The 11,633-nt window shown below is 35.7% G+C and overlaps 1 long non-coding RNA gene across 1 annotated transcript; it reads left to right on the top strand.

The window, feature by feature from the left end:
- Nucleotides 1–302: 302 nt before the first annotated feature.
- On the top strand, nucleotides 303–6,223 carry LOC136850831 (uncharacterized). Its single transcript, XR_010856762.1, has 4 exons — nucleotides 303–456; nucleotides 1,419–1,501; nucleotides 4,170–4,235; nucleotides 5,524–6,223. It is a non-coding gene; the product is annotated as an uncharacterized lncRNA (long non-coding RNA).
- The last annotated feature ends 5,410 nt before the right edge of the window (nucleotides 6,224–11,633 follow it).

Below are 11,633 nucleotides of genomic sequence, written 5' to 3'. Positions count from 1 at the left end.
CGTTACGCCAAATATTAATCATTAATCAATTTCATTTGTTCATCTAGATTTTTTTTTTTTTTTCGATCATTATTAGTTTTAAAAAAAACTTTCATTTTACCTTTTATTTCCAGCAGCGACCAGGACAGAGCTTATCAGACAGCTATAAATAGCCTAGCCGTTCAGAACCTAATACTAAGGGATTTTCAATTAAAGCCTCTTCGTGGGTATGTGCAGCCTTTTGAAGCCATAGCATAGAAATTACGACAGTAGTAAACAGAATAATTCTTATGCCGTGGGGTTTTCAATGCTATATCTTGAATTTACCAAAACTCGAAGCTGGCAGAACAGTTTTGGAACCTGAGTCACGTGACTGGACTGATTCAGTTCCTTACTCCTTACAGGAGTGACAGGCCAACGCAGTAATATCATTTAAATCTGTCAAGGAGGAGATTGCTCTGCTTCTTTACGCTGAACGTAAGTCTGGTACTCATAAACCATGAGTTCTTTGCACGAATATTGGTTATTGTAAAGCAATCTAGAAAGTAACCTTTGAAAATAGCCATATTTAAGTACAGAAAATTAGGGGAAGGTATCGACTTGAAATGGCCACAGGCGATGTCAGCCTTCGTTTAATTAGGTACCATAACTCTTGAATGCAAAGTTGTGTCAATATTGAAGGTTATGCTGTTGTTATACGAGATTAGCTTAAATGACCAAATATGTGTTGAGATTAAAGATTGCTTATTAAATATTGCTAGCCTGCTATAAATTATGTTAGTCAAGTCTTTGGCCTGAAGTCTAATGGTCACAGGTATAGGGTTAAGGTATGCCAAAATACATTTCATTTAGGTTGGTTATAATGCATTTTTTGTGGTGTTAAATTTATGGCACAGGCTAGACTTTTTAACATCAGATTTTCTCATTTAAATTAATACATTGTACCGTAGGTATGCCAGGGTTGTTATCCACAAAGCTGATAACTGTGTAATATATGCCAATAACTAGGGGTGCATTGTTAAATTTACAAGGAGCACATACATGTCCGCGTGTGTCAGGTAGCACAATGTATATCATCTAGGATTTGCCTTTAGTACAGGAATGGGGTAGCCTAGGCATAGCCAAAATGAAGCAATTTATTTCCTAACCTTTGTGAAAACTGATGTTATTTAAGTTAAGTGTATCTTGTTGAAAATAAAAATTTCACAGTATTAGGTTACATAACATGGAGCTTGACCTAAATCTAGTGTAGGCTATACCAGCCAGCAGTGCTATACACAAGCCTGCTTTACTTTCTCACCTGATGCATTAATCATATATTTTTTATAAATTATTATTTTCTGGTTTTCTGACTGTATTATTGGTGCAAATAATTTGATTGTGTGGCCCCCCTAACCCCTAGTATATAACCTGTGGTGATGGAATACTCACTTTTGCAGGAAACCAGGGTGTCAAGGGCCAGAGGAAGCCAAACATGAGTGAATTGCACCAACAGGAGCATCGTAAAATGCAGAAGATGCAGGTAAGCAGATCTGATTCATGTCTATAATCTTTATCAACCTCAAAACAATAAAGAAAACGATATCACTAGGGTAACTAGCGTGCTGGTATGCTTTCTAACCTTGCCTCTCTTACCTAACCTAACCAAACTTAAGGTGGTGTTTCTACCTGAAACATAAGGTGCAACCTAACCTTGCTCTGTGGGTCCTAACTGGCAAAATGGTAACCCATGTTAATTGACTTATGTTGACCAAACAGTTTATTTTATGAAGGCCAGCACCTTCTTATTATAAGAAAGTCAAAGGGATTACTTCCGGATGTGTAAAGTTGCTTACTTTTTTATTTGAAATATTAAATTATTTAATATTTCAAAAATTCAACAAGAAAAGTTGAGGTTTTCATTCTCCAGAAAGCTACCTAGCCTATTACATGACAGGGGAATAAAAAAAGATTGCATAGGCACTAATGAATAGTACATGAGTTACAATTGGTTAACTCTTCCCAACCAAAGTACTGTAATGAACATTTTCAGAGCAACAACAGGATATTTAGAATATGATGCTAGGGTTCATGTTTTTATTGGTAAATACTTATTACTGACTACCCTTATATTGCCTTTAGAGAAAATGCCAAAATAGCCATTATTTTACTATTATTGCTATTGGATTAAAGTATATTAGTATTACTGACTATTTTGCTTATGCATGTAGAAACCATTACTGTTCAACATGATTAACATTGTGGTAAAAGTTTGCCTTTCACGTGAGGAGAGCGAAGGTGATTATAGGCATTTTCATTTAGTGTAAAGGTGTTAAATAGCAAAGCTGCAGTGTGCGTGAATAACCCATTCAGAAATTGGGCGTTTTAGCATGATCCCTGGATGCCGTGCAAGTTTTTGAGTATGGCTGGGTTACAGAGACGCAGATAAATAAGCATGATAGAACTCTGGTCTCATAATTCTTGCCCAACCAACCCAAGGCATTCCCTGTCGTTGAATCTCGAAATGGCAGAAGAGTTTTCGAGTTTGATACAAATTTGACATTTCCAATATGTCAGTAGCCAATTTGATTTGGGGGTTTAACAAGAATAGGCTAGAGTAATTCACATATGTACATGCATAGTTTTGCTAACCAATTCCTACCAAGTGTACGTTCCATGTCTGTTTCACTGGAAGTAAGGTAGGTTAAGTTTAGCCCTTTATACCCAACCAATGTGGACAAGCAAATATTGGAACCAAAGCAGATTAAAATTTTTATGGATATTTGCCAGTGAGGAATGGGATCATTGAAATTTTTTTATTACCATAAATATAACCTAAATCACTAAAGTAGCAAATGTTACAGCATTACCTATGGTAATTCAAAAGTGAAGGCCTAACATACAACTGCATATATATTTGTACTGAAAAGTTCAGAAGTGGTACATAAAATTTTCTTTCATAGAAGGTCATTCTCTTGTGTTTCAGTACGGCCTTTGTGCCTGCATTAGTGGTTTTGCAGGAGTCAAGGTTAAGATTATGCCAGTCAAAACGTTATTCCCATCTCATGCATAGTTTGACATGTTTCAGATTAAGTCTGAAGTTAGTCTTTTTAAACAATGTATATAGCTGTAGTTCTGCAGTTAATCTAAATTGCTTTAAGACGTAAGAAACAATGTTTTTGTTCAGCAGTTTTCATAAGTTTGAATTATTATCATTCTACAGTACTTTACTAAAAACTTAAGAGACTTCTTAATGGTATATTTCAGTTTGATTAAATTATTTTAAGCTTTAAACCACAGCCATGATGAAGCTGCAGTCACTCCTAGTAGCAAAGTGGTTGAGCGATTACAGTATATTGTTTGTTTTGAGAACCCTTGTTCTTGTGATACAGTAATATTCTGCTGTACAGTACAGATTTGTACTACATGCAGCATATCTTGTCTGTCAAATCATCTGCCATGTAATGATGAGCCTGCTGAAGCTCTAGGCTAGTCGAATCTTGAGTTACTATTGTATAAAGAGTGTTGTTTTGAATATCAAGCAGGGCAGTTCCCATTACATTGAAGTTATGAATTTATAATAGGTATAGTATTATACAGCTTGGCTAAATGAATGGTAAAAATATACAAAAAGCTTGTCCGTAATTGTACTTGGAATATTATTAATTTTTGTGATAAATTTGGCAAGTTAGCACTTACATACTAACTAGGTTGAATTTACAGATCTAAGAATACTGAGTGCTCAGCATTGCAAAGTGTTTTTCTTGAATGAAAGTTTAGTTTTGAGATGTGACTGGTTGTAACAGTTATTATTGACAAGGCCAGTTTTCTTTGTAGATCCTCATGGGGCTGGCCAAAATATATTTATCGTGATACTGAAAATTTGGAAAAAATACATGCTAAAATAACCTAACCTAACATAGTGCAATATATCTTGCCAGACCCTCAAGCAGTTGATATACGGGCCAGATCAACCAGTGGCTTAAAACAGAACTTGTAGCTATGTCTACAGGTTGCTGCAGAAGCTACCAGTAGGCTGTTCACCCCAAAATGGTGTGAAGTTAATGCATAGGCTAATTGTCTGAACATACATATCATGACAAAATACCTTGGTACTTGTTTGGGGTTTTGAATCACTTTAAAGCAGAATATTGCTCTTAAATCTTAAAAAAAAGTAAAGGTATTCTATAGCAACTTTTTTTATCTTACAGATTTACACAGTCTTAGAGTGAAGATCAGTTGAAGTCATGTTGAACCCTGGATATTCTGTCCTTGTGGTAAGTATTTTATTAATTTTGATGGTTCTACTACAAGATTTAACACTGTTGACAAATTAGAATGCCAAATTTTGTGTAGAAATTTCCATGCCATTAGACAGAAAATCGAGTGGCTGTGATTAGTTTTCTTTTCTAATTGTTTGTTTCTGCTACAGTGCCTATTTGGCTCTTCTTTTGACATTGAGGTTTCACTCAGTTAAGTAAAAATGGCAGTGATCATTGACATTGTCATAATGTTTTCTCTGGTCCAGATTTTTTTTCATGAAGCCTATTGTTTAAATGGGCACTCTATGTTATGAAGATGTGTGTTATAGTCCAGATAATCTCTAGGTTTCTGCCTGTCCTATTCTATTTATTTACTCATATTTGCATTCTTTAAAGTAGAACTACTGAGCATCCAGTTATACAAAAATCAACATTCAAGCTTAAACATGTAAACTTTTTCAAACGGCAATCGAAGGTTGTTTATATGACTGGTCATATGAACACTCTGTTTTTTACAATATAATCAATTCCTCATTTACCATGTCACTCTTAGTCTGGCGAGACTACCTAACAATCTTGCAGTACTCGATTTCTAATAACAATTAAGAGTTACTGTACCAAACATGAAGTTTTATTGAAAAAAATTAAAGGTCAGGATATACTCTGTAATATTTTAAAGGGAATATTCACCAAAAGATAAATATGTTTCATTCAATCCCACTAGCTCAAAGGCCTTTGCTTGAGAGCAGCTTAGTGTCACCCTGTCATTTCATATCAAGTAGTCTACAGTAATTTAAAAGGGTTACCAATGTGAGTGGCGTTACCTGTACACTGTACTTTCCTAACGTAAGGCCATCACTTACGGAACTAGTCAAGGTCTAAAACCAAAGAAGGTCAAAGATAACCCCATGAGAAACACCAAACATGATATGCCCTTTCCAAATAATGACACTGGCAACATTTTGTTGCTGGTTAGCCATATTTGCAAAACTGTGAGAGATTTAATCGTTGCCTATAATAACTGCCAGATATCACCTACTTAATATAAAAAAATTTGCCTCATCATTAGTCATTTTAAAACAACTCCAGGTTTTCTCATTAAGTTTAATCTTAGAAGTCACCAGAAGTACCCAATTGATTTCTGTAAGGGTACTGAACGTCAGTTGTTTTGACAAGTGCAAAACAATAGATTTGAATTGCTTTATAGGTTTTGAAAAAGACGGTTTGCAATGCCAAGATTCTTTTATAAATGTTCAGGTAGCAGATTAGCCGTTTATACTAAACAGTCCCCTCTTCATTCCAGGTAATGTTGGCAGGAAATGAGATGCTCAGTATAGAACAGGCAACCATCTTTGATATGAAGACTACTACCATACAGTTCAAGAACAGCAAATGGAGACCTTCTTTGAATCCAGCAGCACTGAATATGATGGCTGTTTCTACTGCATTTAATTTGCATGGAGTCTTCTGTGTGTGTCTTACAACCTTGTCGTCAGCGTGTAGCTGTTGTATTAGGTTTTCTGAGATCATGTAAACATTTTCTGTTATAGTAATACTATCTCTGACGTTTCTGTTGGCTCGATTGCGGTCATCCACAGTCACAAAAATTGAATGAATTAAGGCCACATGTTGTACGGGTGTATATAGCAAGTGGGTGGTTTAGTTTTCTATATATGCACGTGTAACATGTGCTTTAATGCATTCACTTTTTGTAAACTCTGTGGATGGCTGTCAGAGCGAGTGTTAAAATGTCAGAGTAAACGAAGCTACTGTAACAGTACATTTTCACATGACCTTAGGAAACCTAATATAACGACTACACGCTCATAACAAGGTTGTAAGACGTGTAGATAAAGACATTACAAATTATTAATGCCATAGAAACAGTGATCATTTATAGTGCATTAAGAACGTCAAAGCACATTAGGCTATGCATAGAAATGTAACAAATCAAGAGAACTGTAGTTTTTCAATGAGAAATAAAATGGCAAATAACCAGACAATCTTTATTTAATCCAAAAAATACATTGACATTTGGCATATCAAAGTAACAATGTTTTTTTTTTATCCATGGAGTCAGCATTGCCGTGACCCAGGGTGGGACAAAAAGCGTCCTCAGCAGGAGACAACTAGTCAGGGAATGTCATGCTTCTGTTGAAAGTGGTTCAGAGTTGATTCTTAAGCTGCCAGTCGATTCCTGAGAAGGCAGAACCCCTTGCTTCTACTGTGCTCTTGTGTTTTCCCATTTTCTGTCACTGCTCAAGAATGAAGCCCAACACCAGAGAAAACGAGTTCCACCTATGAGGTCCAAGGATTGTTGGTAAGACTACCTCAGACAAGTCTTGGTTTACTTTCACTCTACGGGTTTTGCACATGAGAATAGTCTTGTGAAACATCCCACGAAATCCCGTAGACTTTTATAACCAGAATTTTGTTCCTGTTGAAGGTAATGGCCCCGAAAAACGAAGTCTCATTTTTTCTATGAATGGCTAAAGAGAAAATCTACTTGGCATAAACATACATTTCGACATATTTACGTTTTCTTTGTCTCGAAACCTCAGGATTTTCTTTCACTTGCTAGAGAAAATGGGTCCGTTATTTAGCTTCATAGAAAACCCACGAGTAATAAGCACAAGACACTGACCACAATCAATCTATTCCAGTGTGTACATTGCGATACTGACACTTCAGCCGACAATTTTACTTTAAAGTCTCATAGGATGATTTACCTAAAAATGCTCACAAACATTAAATTCTTGGATTCATTGATAGCCCGATTTCGTTTCAAGGGAAATCGCCAATTTTAATTTTAACAGGAAAATTACATTTTTAGTATGCTACAAATGTTCATTTTAGACATAGCTGTAGTAACTAGCAAAATACCAGTTCCGTGGTTTAGAGCTATTTCATGACCAGTTTTTTAATTAGTGTAAATCTTGACAACTTTTAATATTTACTTTCAATCTCATTTCCATTATTAAGATAGGTGCATTTTTCGGAAAGGCTGAATAACTTTGGAATTCTATTTTCATTTACGCATATTAAAATTTGATACCACCGTATATAAACTGTTTGCACTCAAATAAGCATGGAATTACTACTCGCTTTCAAAGCCTGATTTCAAAATTAATACTTAGAACTGGTGGCATCTTCGTTGACTGCAATTTACACGATTTTGTGCCTAACATTTAATGTTAATAGAATTATATATGCTGTCAGATGTTAACAGATTCACAGGAATTCCAGAAGTAAACCAAGAAAATTCATTAAACTTTTAATATAAATTACAAGTCATCCTTCAGTCGATGTCACAACAAAAGCAATTAATCACACCAAGACACATGCAGCCCCCCAAAAGCAGACGAGTGGCACAAACGCCTAACCAATTCGTCTTAAGGCCTAACACCATTCAATGTAAGTGATTGAGTCGGGTAAAAGGTCGGAGACGTGCAAAGCTACTATCCCCCTGACCCCCTCTTCCTCCCCCAGCAGGGCAGGAGGTCGGACTAACGTCAACCTTCGCCGTACACGTGGACCACCAGGCCAGTTTAGGTTCTGTGGGATACACCTTACAAAGTTATCTCATTGCCATGTAATTGGAGAGAAATGTCTAGAACCTGATTAGAACATTTCTTGGGTGTTTCTAAAAGCTTGCTGTTATCCAGTTTCGAAGTGCTGCTTTGGAATTAGCTTTAGAACCTTGCAAATTGATGTGACGTTTCTTGAATATAGAACTAAATATAGCTGTATTGTTTTATCAAATCACGCTTACAAGGTTATAAATATTCTATTACTGCAAATTTTACTACAAAGTTTTACTCTACTACAATTTCAGAGTTTTGCCTTACTCCAAAAAATTAACAAATCCGTACAGAAAAAAATAGAACTCTCGAGCCAAAACTTCCTTGCCAAACTTTTCTTGGGAGAAAATATTCTAAATTGACACTTCCAAAACAAACTCCAACCAAAATATGGTTTATACAACTCTCCCAAACGGACGCTTTCTCTGCAAAAACCACTTCCAAACAAATATACTTCCTTAGCCAAAACTTCCCAACCTACCTTTTAAAAAAAAAAAAAAAAAAAAAAAATTACTCCCAAACAAACTTAGGTAAAAGCACTTTTGAACTATTTCGAGACTCAAAACCAAATTTAGGAACAAAAACATTTCGGTCCCAGAACAAAAACTTAAACATTATGAATAGACTACCAGATAAAAACTCATTAACAAAACTCCGTCAGTGTCATATCTAACCCAAAAACTCTAAAGACTACCAGATAACTTATGAACAAAACTCGCGAGCTTTCAGATCTCTAACCTGAAAACTCGTGAACACACTCATGAACTGGCTGCCAGATAAGAACTTAAGAGCAAAACTCATCATCTGTCAGATATCTAACCCAAAAACTCAGGAATACTCGTGAAATGACTACCAGATAAGATCTTGTGAGCATAAAACTCGTGATATGTCAGATCTCCAACCCAAAACCTCAAACACTCATGAATCGGCTGCCAGATCACATATGACCATAAAAGTCGTGAGCCGTCAGGCATCTTACCCAAAAACTCATGAATAGACTAGCAGATAAGAATTTATGAACAAAACTCGTTAGCTTTCAGACCTCTAACCCAAAAACTCAATGAATCGACTAGCAGACAAAGTACAGGGGGTTAAGACTAATGACTTACTAAGCAACCATGCAACTAGCACAAACTAACGAACTTTCTAGACAAATTACGAAAAAAAATCTAAGCAAAACATCGTTCCAGCAAAAAATTAAACCACACTTTTAGGCAAAAACAAGACTTCTGGCGAAATCAGACTAGCAGATAACCTAAGCAAAAGAAGACTCAGTCAAAAGACTGCGAAGCAAGGCTTTCTAGCATAACATTTCCTCGGCACAAGACTAAACTAAATTTCCCAGGCAAAACTTAATTTCTACTTCCTAGCAAAAACACGAAAAATTAACTTTGACCGAAAACAAAGCTAAAAAGGTTTTGTCCCAAAAATTATGTAAAACCTTTAATATCACTTAACATTCAGCCAAGACTCCCCAGTTAAGACACTTACCAATAAAACGATAAACTAGCAAATACTATAGCCAAAAAATGAGACTTCACAACAAAAATTCATATTTCAAAACAAAAACTCAGCGAAACAAGACATTACGAATGTAGGATAAACTAAAACATTCCTCCAAGACAGTTAAACAAAATTCCTTAAAACAAGCACCTCAACTGACATCTGTGTATTGCAAACTAAGTAAAAATCACAAACTACGCTCAAATACAATCATGTAATTTCGAAAACACTTCCTGGACGCAAAAGTTTAACATTCTGGGGAAAACTAACAGATCCCGAAAACTTAAACACCCCATCTAATGAGCTTTTAAAAGTCAAATCTTTCATGAATGTTTATGCAGAAATAAATCCTGAATTCACTCATAGGGCAACTGAAAACTCTGCACATTAAAAGCTTCAATGAACGAAACTCAAATTTTTGTTTCCAAAGCAAACCAAAATGTGGGCATCAGTTCTCAAAATTCCTAAATACATTGTCAAAACGTAATGAAACTTCAGTGTGTCCAGACTTCCTGGGACAGTGACTTTAATGGAAATGTCACCTTCGGAACTAATAAAGCAAGCCAAATCACTGAACTGCCAAATCACTGAACTAATGTGTTTACTTAACATAAATCAAAACTTTCCGAATACCAATTAATCAGTCAAGTCTCGAACTTCAGACTGGAGGCCTAATCACTATAGGTTCTAAAGTCAAACTCCACAATTTAAAAACCACAATTTAACAAACTCCACAATTTAACAAACTCCACAATTTAACAAACTCCACAATTTAACAAACTCCACAATTTAACAAACTCCACAATTTAACATTGTCCAACTTGGAAGGCCAAACTACCAAAATGAATTCATTCCTGAAAGGAATGCAATGATTATAGAATTTTGACAGCAAAAAGGTTTGAAAGGTATAACAGGAGGAAAAGCTCGCAGTTGCACTGAATCAACAAAGATTGTAGAAAGAATCAAACAGGTGACACCAAATTCAGAATTACCGCATGAGGGTCCCAGTGTGACAAACTCAGTCAAACTTCTCCAGTTAAATTCTCCGAATACCAAATGCAATAATTATCTAGATTCCACCATCACTTAGTACTGAGTAACAATATATTTCAAGTTCCAGCTACAACTTTAACCAAATAAAGCCTGCCGATTCCATATACTGGAACAATAGAATATCTAAAATTTAACCCAAAGGCCAAGAACTGGGACCTATGAGGTCACTCAGAGCTGAAATGGAAACGGTAAAAAGGCTTGCAAGGTGTTAACTGTAGGAATCCCAAGAATCATACATCAGATTCCTTCAGGTGATTTCCTGAAACCTACCAAATATCTTTTTCTGAACTTGCAGGACAGAAAAAAATATAACCAAATTCTCTTAAAAATGCCATTTTATTTAAAATTCTACCTTAACATAACCGACAAAACCCAACCTTTACCTAATTCCAGAGTTCAGTCTTGTAACAATGAAAAACGTCAGCAGTTCATCCAACTGAAGCAGCTATGAATAACTACATTTTGTTTAATATAAGCCATTAAAACACCAAATCTGTACAACCATTGCATAACTGCGCCACATCCAAGACTTACTGTATTCACAGAAGAGCAAACTGTTAAACCATTTTCACTGTCTCCACAGTTCTCCATAGCTTCTAGTTCTACAGTTTTACCAAGTTTTCCATAGGAATTTCAATACTCAGGCCTGTGATTGGAAAAGTAACCTAAAACTGAGAACAGATTCCTAGCTTTATTAAAAACTGAATACAATATTTAGCCCCATAACTCAAGCTTCAGCTTTTGCATTCACAAGACAACTGAAAAACATTAGGACAATTTGGAGGCAAGTGAGAAACCTCTCAAATACATTCTACTCAACTGTAAACTTTGTCAAAACAGACCAAAGAATTCAAATCTCAAGATATATCCACACCCCCGTTGTCCAATTAATGACAATGCTATAAATTTCTCCAAGATAAGATCCACACACCCGTTGTCCAATTAATGACAATGTTATAAATTTGTGGTGATTCGCACAGCCTCTAAGCCATGGCCTTCGTGGTTATTTATCCCTCCTAACTATGTCACTTACACGAATGAAATGTCTAGCACTAGACGCGAAGGTGTTTGAGCCCCAAGCTGGTACCCCCTTTTGGGGTTACGGCACGTGTCTGACGCGTAATTAAATGTCTTGTCACCCTTTAACAAATGATAACTTTCAAAGACAATGTTCTGCTACATTTAATCTTAAGACATCTGACAGGATATAAATTATTCAACTTATAAATTTTACAAGTCATGCATACTATAAAAATCAGCACATGATACGAATTCA

This window comes from Macrobrachium rosenbergii, chromosome 22 (assembly GCF_040412425.1).
Source record: "Macrobrachium rosenbergii isolate ZJJX-2024 chromosome 22, ASM4041242v1, whole genome shotgun sequence".
Lineage (NCBI taxonomy): Eukaryota > Metazoa > Arthropoda > Malacostraca > Decapoda > Palaemonidae > Macrobrachium > Macrobrachium rosenbergii.
Note: the sequence above shows the minus strand (reverse complement) of the source record. Positions and strands in the feature narration are given on the sequence as shown.